This window comes from Epargyreus clarus, unplaced genomic scaffold (assembly GCF_041222505.1).
Source record: "Epargyreus clarus isolate Ecla_fem2 unplaced genomic scaffold, WU_Ecla_fem_2.2 ptg000021l, whole genome shotgun sequence".
NCBI lineage: Eukaryota > Metazoa > Arthropoda > Insecta > Lepidoptera > Hesperiidae > Epargyreus > Epargyreus clarus.
Genome location: NW_027332228.1, coordinates 4,728,735 through 4,739,034, shown reverse-complemented (window position 1 = coordinate 4,739,034; position 10,300 = coordinate 4,728,735).

Genomic DNA, 10,300 nt, shown 5'->3' with positions numbered 1-10,300 from the left:
TGATTGAATCCCTATAGGATTCTAAAGTAAACGAGTGGGTATAAGTGTAACTAAGAATAGTAGGCCTTGAAAATCTGTGCGATAAATTATGTTCACTATGACTAATTATAGGGATCATAACGGAGGTCAGTAATGAAATCATTTGCGCTATCCCTCGCCATTAAGTAGGAATGCTTTGTGTCAAGGGTTTAATAGGTCCATTCATCCTTCAGAACAAAAACTCCTTCATTCAAACTTCGCAAAAAAAAACATTCATACGTATCCATTTACTCGAATGACACAGGAATCAACTATATTGTTTGCTATGTAGAAGGTGTCGGATTCGGTCTCCGGTTAGGCAGACATCTATATGACGGTCTGTTATAGATGCTTCAGTGTGTGTGCATATTTTTGTGTGTGTTTATAACACCTACGATACACTTAAACATACATTTAATATTAGTAGTTATTGCAAAAATAATTTAATATAACTTCAGTAAAATTTTAATTAATAAATATGAGGTGCATTTTAAATTAACCATTTTGATCTTAATTATTCAAACCAGTTGAAATATACCAGTAAATTGCCGTGTAAGTGAAATGTTATTAAAATATTTCAGTACTATTATTCAGTAGTATAAAGTGCCCGTTTCACGAGAAAAAAAATACAAATGGCTGCGTTTAAACTGTCACAGTCGTATGTGACAATCAGGTCTATGCACACTACCATTCGTCTTCTAATGTTTATTATTATTTAAAACTAATATTCGTTATATTAAATAAATATTTTTATTAAAAATGGCGGAATTTCTGTGCGTCTTTAATAGTTGAGTGAAAGATACATAAAGCGTACCGATAAAGTTCCCGAAGTCCTACTAGTAGTGCTGAGATAGGTCACCATCGGGGTTTTAGTGCGCTAAGAATACCACACGAACCAGTCTCTTCCTGTGGTCGTGGTCATTTTGTAGGATTTCCCCCCCGTCATTAAAAACAAAGTAGGGAACTAAGGCACTAATCCAGGTTAAGCTTTTTCTTCCTCCTATTCCTTTTTTCCTTTTCCTTCGTCCTCTTCGTTTGTATTTATTCATTTATTCCTATCACCAGCACATCCATCAGCGGCGAATATGACTGATTTTCCGTTTTTGGTAAGCTCCATGAGGAGGACACGGTGGAACACTTTTAAGGACATCTCTCATGTATGATAAGATCATAGATTTAACCACCACCATTAATTATTTTGAATTGATAGCATGATGACACGGTAAATTCAAGATAATTAGCAATATGCATTAAATTTAGACGTTTAGTCAAATGAAATGTCAATTATGTTCATAATTGGCTCTATTAATCAAGTTAACAATTGGAACTGTTGAGGTATTCGAGCCAGTACGATGAGCGGAATAATCATGCTTATGTATTCGTTTTAAATTATTTGTTTTTATAATATAGGAGTAGCAGACGAGCATGCAGTCCAGCCGATGGTAAGTGGTTACTACCACCCACGGACAACTGTAATGAACCCCAGATAGGATTATATTCCTACTTGAGGTCGGCCAAACTTGCGCCGCTACTTTTGAGGACTAAGCTGGAACGTCTTGAAAAAGTATGTCTTTCACCCTTCAAACCTTCACCTGAACACACCCTTCAAACTCGATCAGAGCAGCGCTTAACAATGCTGTTATTAGGTAGAAATAGGTGTGGAGGTGGTGCCGCCGGAATTGAACCACAAAGGGTTTTACTACCTTCTGTTCTGCGTCCGCGGCGAAGGCAGAAAAACGCTCCCTTAGTTGTCACGCCTATAAGGACGAAACATGGTATAATAATATTTATTGGTAGTGCGCATCGACCTTTAGAAATGTCACGAATAAAAATACGTTCCACGTGCAATTTCAATGGAGTTACAATTTATTTAAAAGTCAATTTTCCGTTTCCCAACTGACCTTATATTACACACAGAGTACTTAATATAAATGTTCAATGTTTTTCTTAATAAATAAAGCTAGATAAACGGTTTTTGTTACGAACATTTCCAGTATTTTATTACAACTGGTAATTTTCAAGTAATTTATACAGTCATACATATTGCAAGAGATGTTATTACTTTCAGCTGACGTTTTATGATTTTTCTAACTGCAAGCTAAAATCTAATTAAAAATCTGCCCGTGAGGTTTCTCAGATTTTATATAAAGATTATTGAACATTATAGGGCATTATTATCAAATCTTAACATGGAAGAAATCGACTTGGTTGTTTTAAGTCTAATCTGAATCGACTTAATTCAATAATACATTCATGATACGAAAGCCAATCCAAGAATATTCCGAAAGTTTGAAAGAAATTTGAATAGTCGTGAAAAAACATCTTGAATCTAGCTAGCGCTAAGTCTCTAAGTGTTACTAAGTAATTAATATGTCTTGTGAATAAGAAATAACGTCGAGAGACTTTTTGGGACTTTCGTTTTCCTACTTATGTTAACTTACTTAAGCCTAGTACAAATGCTTGATAGGAGCGACGTGTGAAGTAACACGATGCAATAAAGTTAATCCGCTTATCGCCGTCCTACGAAAACATAAAACTTGGTATCGCGCTGACCGCTTATACGGCGGAAATTACCGCCCTATCTCTCTATGTACAGCCATTTTAGTCACGTTTACACTAAGCTATGTAGCAAGCTTGCTATAAGTAGTTGGAAAAGAACTTGCCACAGTTGGTAGAGTTATACCTTTTTCGTAGTGTAGTAATAAACTTCCTTAGGGACACACATATCTAGGGACGAGAACTCGGTTGTACGGCTTGTAGTTCAGGGAAACTTAGAAAAGAAGAGGTCACGCGGCAGATCGCCTATTCGCTCGACAGATCTTATAAAATCTAGCACACAGTGTTCCGTCTTCGAGTGTTGCCGCAATGCGAGCAAAAGAAGTCTATGGCGAAGGATCGCAAGAGCTACTGTTTAAGAGAACTGTGATGACTGACCAGTTGTCATCATCAACAGAGAGAGTAAGCTTACTTAATATGTGTTTAAGGTACATAGGCTTGTGTACTTGATTACTCACAGTAGGATCAAGGAAGAATGTCAGAATTTTTGTTTTCATTCTTGCATGTCTCGAGATACGCAAGATTTGATTTTTTGTATAATATAGGAGTAGCAGACGAAAATGCAGTCCACCTGATGGTAAGTGGCCACTGCCGCCCATGGACATCGGTAATCAACCCCAGGTAGGATTAGATATTCCTACCTGAGGTCGGCCACAGATGCGCCGCTACCCCTGAGGACTAAGATGGAATGCCTCGGAAAAATCTGTCTTCCTCACCTCACCCTTCAAAACGGAACACAGCAGCGCCTAACACTGCTGTTATTAGGTAGAAATAGGTGTGGTGGTGCCGCCGGAGTCGAACCACAAAGGGTTATACCACATTAATAACCTTGAATCGTGACAGGTAACTGTATCTATTCGTCGTTCCATAGGCACATGTATAGGTATAGATTAGTATCTAAGTTAAAGTTGAAGTTAACATCATCGTTACGGAGAAACAAAAAAAATGTTAAAATAATGATCTGTGATTCAATTCGTATAAAGAATCTATGCGACGAAAAGCAAACGCGAATTAATTTTTTCCTTCTTATATTTTGTATCTCTTGCGCTATAAAGACAAATTCACAAGTAAAATACTCTACAAGATTATAAAAGTGTAAAAAATAAGGTCAATCAAAATCGAAAAAAAAACCTTCTTTCCACATCATGCATTGAAATTAAAAAGTCCAGTTACATATTATTAACCCTTACTCATTAGCGTTTCATTACATTGTCAATATTAATTTGCGAATATGTACCAAACCGCTAAAGCGCGTAATTAAAGGCAAAGCTAATTTCTCTGTAGTCTAAGTACACGAACATTATCATTCCAGGAGAAATTAACCACTATCGTAGAAGCAAGTCGTTATTATGTTTAACGAACTAACATATAACGTTTATGTCCTGAACGTCTAAAGTACGTAGTTAAATGTTGGTTATATGAAATATATTGGTATAAGTCATATATATAGGCTGCTAAAGGATCGCGGGCAAGATGCGGACAGTACCCTTACCAGGAGTTTTTACGTTTCGACAAATATGACTGTTTTGGTATTTGTTTACGTGTGGGCCAGTACGATTTCCTAGTTCTGACACAATCCGCTAGGGGCGCTGATTGGAGTTTGTATGGGCAAATACGTAAACAAATACCAAAACAGTCATATTTGTCGAAACGTAAAAACTCCTGGTAAGGGTACAGTTTCTGTATAGGATCCGGCCCGCTGAATTAGGGGGCGGGAAAATTGAAGATTTAAATAAATGGAAGATTTAAAAATGTGGCTTTTTCTGTTACCCTATTGCTGGGCGGCAAACATTTTGTTTACATTACGGGTAAAGGGGTAGAGCAGATCTTTTTTCATCGATCTATTTTCAAATGGTCGTTTTTGCCCGCGACATTGCTTACATCCTTTTTGGACTTAACTTTCAAAAGATTAATCGTACGTAGAAAATATCATTTTATTGTGCGAAAAATCAAATAAGTAAAGCATGTGTAGATTGCGTGGCAACTGCTCGTGGAAAACGTAAAAGTAACTGATCTAAAAACTTTAATAACGTCGGGTGCGGTTGGGATTGGACGGGTGACCTTTATTGGCTTTTCTTGCGCGTTTCCGTGTTTCGAAGAGCACGCTAAGACATAGGCCTTGGTTTTTATCATTGCATAGCGAACGTTAAGCCCTGTCGGAGGACTTTTTGACACTATAAGACATCTAATAAGAGTTCGGCACCATGGACTCTCTTAAAATTAGGTTAAAATAAGTCGATTTTCGTGCACTAAGGATTAGAGAGATAAGATTAGTCTTTAAGTTTCAAGCGTATTCAGAATACCTATACTATTTGGAATTGGTCATTTAGATGTATAAGGACCTTAATTCCACACTCAACCACAATCATACTCAACCGATGTAACAATACATAAAAATACAAAAGTATAAAAATACAAAGAAGAAGACGGAGTTATTTAGTTACGATTTCTATAGTACCATTTAGATGAAACAGGAAATTTCCCGTAAACAGCTTTTGGTGGATGATTTTGAACAAAGGCGTGTGTACAAAATTTATCTGTGGACGGTCCTAGCTGGCGCAGTGCCATCCTGCTGACCCACATCCAGGGGTCAACAGACCCGCACCAATAAATATTTTTTTGTTTACGCCACCCAATTATGGCGGTTTGTCCGAGTTTGGCGAGTGGATGTGATTGTGTATGTGTCGTGTAAGGTCCCAGTTCATGATGACGCGGCTTAAGGTATGTTACAGGGTGTTTATTTTTGGTTAGTTTTTTGAAGATTCAGCATTACTTATTTTCATCTGTTTTTTTTAATCTATGGTCTTGTATGTGTTGGAAGTAGCTAATGCGTATGTAGTCTACCTGATATTTTATTATCATTGTAGCATATAGACACGTCTAAATTGTCGAAATAGAATAAATTATATCCGTAATTGTGTTTGTAAAAGTTTTTAACTCTCATAGCCCCGAACTAACTCTGTATATAAAAAAATATTTAAACAGACTTCTTCCTTCAGCCTGTTAAGGATATTAATTTATTTAAGAGCTAAGTGAAAAACATCTTTTAAAAACTATTTAGTTAAAAATTATGCGAGAATTTGTGAAAGTTTTAAGAGTTTATTTTACTTAATTGAAACACAGGCTTGCTTTAAAGATTTTACTTCCATCCATATTTTAAAATTTTTCTTAAGATTTATTTTCCCTATTTTACACGAAGATTCTAAACGAAGTATTTTATTAAAAATGTGTTAAAGTTATTTTATTTTTAAATTTGTCTCCTAGAATTCAAGCAATAGGCTCTAGTAAGTAACAATTTACGTTACCTACTAAATTCCTTACAGTAAAAGTTTATTCAGAATCAGTTCACATTTTTCGAAAAAGTTTCGCTTAAACAAATAGACAATAAATCGCAATTTGAATAATTTGATGTCGTATGATAGCAAACCTTATAGGTTAATTTTAAGTAGGCTAGAAATAAAATGTTATTTTATGCAATATAATAAAGCTTGATTCACACTAGGCCGTTAAAAGTGCAGTCGTCACATTAGAACGCTTATTCAGGCCGCCGTTCGTTTACAATCAAATATGAAAGGCTAGGTTGCATTTCACGCCCTTTTGCACTCAGCAAAGCCTTTTTCCCAGAAATAGGTCGTCACTTTGAAACGCAGTGCAAAACGCTTGTTACTGTTGCTATCTTCTTTGTAAAATGAAAGGGTCAACTGCATAAAAGACGTAATGACTGATATACAGATGTAGTATGACGGACTTTGCATGAACATTTTATGTGCTTATTTAAATTTGTATCTTTCGGACTTATAATATAAGTAGCAAAATAGCAATGGAGCATGCAGTCCACGCGTTGCTTAGTAGCTACTGCTGCCTATGGACATTACTACTCACACCAAGATAGGATGAGAGGCCTACTTGAAGTCGGCCACATATGCGTTGGTACGCTTGAGGTGTAAGCTGGAATGCCTGGAATAAGTGACTTCGTATAGACTTAAAAACCATTTAGTGTTGGCGTTATCTGCCTATAACTGTATTGTATTGTATACTTACTGTAAAAGATAAAATATTTTTTGATACAAAGGAAAAATCGTAGTCTAATGGTAAAAATACTCAAAGAAAAGAAAGAAGTTTCTAATTTTTAATCTCCGTTTCTATCCGACATTTGATGGTACGATACGGATAAATTAATGATTACGTTCATGTTCAGGGGTCAAGTGTAATTGGAATAATCTGGGTAATCTCGATAATGAATGTGGTGCGAGGCAGGCGGGCCTTCAAAGGGTGACTACAAATCAGGACGAATTTGTATTTTTGGCAAATTTACCTATACTAGTAATAATACTATAAAGAGGAAAACTTTGTTTGTTTGTTTGATTGTAATGAATAGGCTCAAAAACTACTGGACCGATTTTAAAAATTCTTTCACCATTAGAAAGCTACATTATCCACGAGTAACATAGGCCATATTTTATACTAGTTTTTGCCCGCGGCTTCGCCCGCGTTTAAAAGAAAATAATATAACATACATAAAACTGTAAATTCGTACCTTCAACTTTGCTAAAGACATCACTTTATCAAATGCATAGTTTACGATTCAATCCTAACTAATATCGATTAAAATAATCGATGTTTTGGGTCTAAAAGATCGATTGTCCGATTAATCGATCTTAGATCGCGATCCCTAGTTCCCGTGGGATTTCCGGAATAAAAACAATCCTATGTCCTCCTCGGGTCTCAGACTATCTATGTGCAAAATTTCATTAAAATCGGTTCAGTGGTTTAGGCGTGAAGAAGAGACAACCAGACAGACAGACAGACAGAGTTACTTTCAGATTTATAATATTAGTAAGGATGAAATATATTTGATAAATAGATTTTGAGGCGGTACTAAGTCTGCCGGGTCAGCTAGTGAGTTATAAGTATATTACTAAGTAAGTACTAACTATAAAAGTTTATTTGTAACTGTTGTTTATTAAATGAGTGCTCTAAAGTGAGCCACAAGTTATGCAGCCAGAATTATTTTTCCTTATACTTTCACTTTACATTTATGTGCGATATATTACAGATTTATGATATTTCTCACTAAGATAATTTGCCACTTACTGTAGAAAGTAATAATGACAATAATTAAAAGTAGTAATAATACGAGTATATACACAATAAGCGACGTTTTAATCACAGACACTTTATTTGAATTACACATTATACACATAGAATAAACATAAATTTTCACCAAACTTCAGCCAGTACTCTATCAATCAACGCCAGCTAATGCTTATCTCGAAAGGCAAATATTTTACGATCAACACACATGATTCATTAAAACAGAAAGCTGGAGTAATTACACCGCAAATATTGCTAACGGGTGTTACATAATAATTTATTGAAATTGCTCTCTAAATTCATTTCAGTAATAAATTAAACAATTATTTCGGTAATATATTAAATTAATTTAGAGTACATAATTAATTACCAGCCGTGTTTATGCTATTATGTTTGCTAATTGGTGGGCATAAAAATGAAGATCTTGCACGTGACTTTTTTATACCATGTTTTCTTTTTTAATATATGTAAAGAAAAAAAATTTTAACAAAAAAATAAAACCGACTTCTATGTCACTACAAAGTAAAAAATAATTGAAATAAATGTCGGTTTAGTACAAAGTTCTGAAGTCGGCGCTCAATATATTTCGTTTGATAACAGCGTAAACAGCGTGTCCAATATGAGCGCCGACTTCAGAAATATGTACTAAACCAACATTTATTTCAATTATTTTTTACTTTGTAGTGACATAGAAGTCGGTTTTATTTTTTTGTTAAAATTTTTTTTTCACCCTTTTTAGTGATGATATGCTAACGTTTGTATTAATATTATGTAAAATTGTATAAAGGTGATCATGACTAAAGGTAAGGTAAGGATCATGACTGAATTCATACGGATTGGACCCACCCGCTCGCAGGGCGCTGCCGCGCCCTTCTCGCTTAGTTTTATATTGTCTTATATGTTCCAACCTAACCTAACCAATTCAATACGAAACATTATAGGCGAAGCTTTATGAGATACTAATTATTGGCTAGGTTAGGTAGGAACAGATAAGTAAATAAATCAAACTAGGTGGTAAAACTCTGCGAGTGAACCGGTCCAATTTACATTAATTCAATAGTTAAGAAAAGAAAAAGGAGTTGAAGGTCAAATTTTTCATCGTATATCTCTGTCTAGCTACTTCATTACAACAAATGTCTAATCTATATACTTTACATGGGAGGCACCTCTGCATCATCAGGATTGAAGAATTGAAGGTCATATCTTCCATCATATGTCTCTACTCAAAGACCTTATCATATATTCGTAAGCTCCAAATGCCTAAGTTGTATGGTTGAGGCAGGAGGCACTTCTGCATTATCAGAGTTGAAGAGTAGAAGGTCAAATTTTCCATCATATATCTCTACCTATCAACCTTATTGAATATTCATAACCATCAAATGCCTAACTTGTATGGTTGAGGCAGGAGGCACCTCTGCATTATCAGAGTTGAAGAGTAGAAGGTCAAATTTTCCATCATATATCTCAACTTATGGACTTTATTAAATATCCATAAGTTCCAAATGCCTAACTTGTATGGTTGAGGCAGGAGGCACTTCTGCATTACCAGGGTTGAAGAGTTGAAGGTCAAATTTTCCATCATATCATGATAACCTAGACACTCAATGTTCATTTTAAGTTTCATGAGAATTGAGTGGGCAGAAGGTAAGTTGTCATAAAATATGTAAAAAGCAGGGGTAGTGATGATGAGATGAGTTCCACCCCATAACTTAAATTCTAATCATCAGAGCGTACTAATGTTAAGGTAGGAAAGTACCGCAACGAAACACCCTTTCATATGAAAAAAATAAAATTGAAATTGGTTAAGAAATACTCGACTTATTCAAGTTTATATGAAATCGGGTTTTTCCAATTTTCCGGGAAAACTGGCGGAAATTTTCAAATTTCCTCGAAATGGGACCCCCTGTGAAACTAGCCGCATACAATGGTGTATGAATCATGTCGATCGGTCGCGGCATCGCGAAAAAATCGCCGAACAAACATAAAAAAAAAAAAAAAAAAAAATATATACGGTCGAATTGAGTAACCTCCTCCTTTTTCGAAGTCGGTTAAAAAAGTTAATTTTAATTGATTCTTTTTTACCCGACTGCCAAGGAAGGGTTATGTTTTTCGCGCGTATCTTGTATGTTTGTCTTTCTTTATTTGATCCGATCTAACAAACGGCTGGATGAATTTCAACAGTTAAGGTGTCATTATATTTTTTTCAATGACCCGAGTGTCCTTAGATAGGTGTTAGTAAAAAAAAATCAAAATGGCGGATTTTTGGCGCGAAATAGTAACACATTTAAAAAAAAAAGATAACCGAACCTATCGAGTAGGGTATCAAATGAAAGGAAATTAAACGGAGATTATAAAAACATATTTGTATATATATAAAACAGCAAGGTGACTGACTGACTGACTAACTAAATGACTTTTTCATTTTTCAGAAATCAACGTACAGCTTAAACCAAGGACTTTACAGTTCTGAAATTTTGCACATAGGTTCTCTGTATAGCGTGAATAAGTACTAAGAAAGGCCTTTTGGAAATTCTACCCTTAAGAGGATATAATAGGGGAAAAAAGTTTTTTTGAAATCCTTTAATTTTGAAACAACTAGTATAAAATTTTGTATTTGGCTTTCTGAATAGGA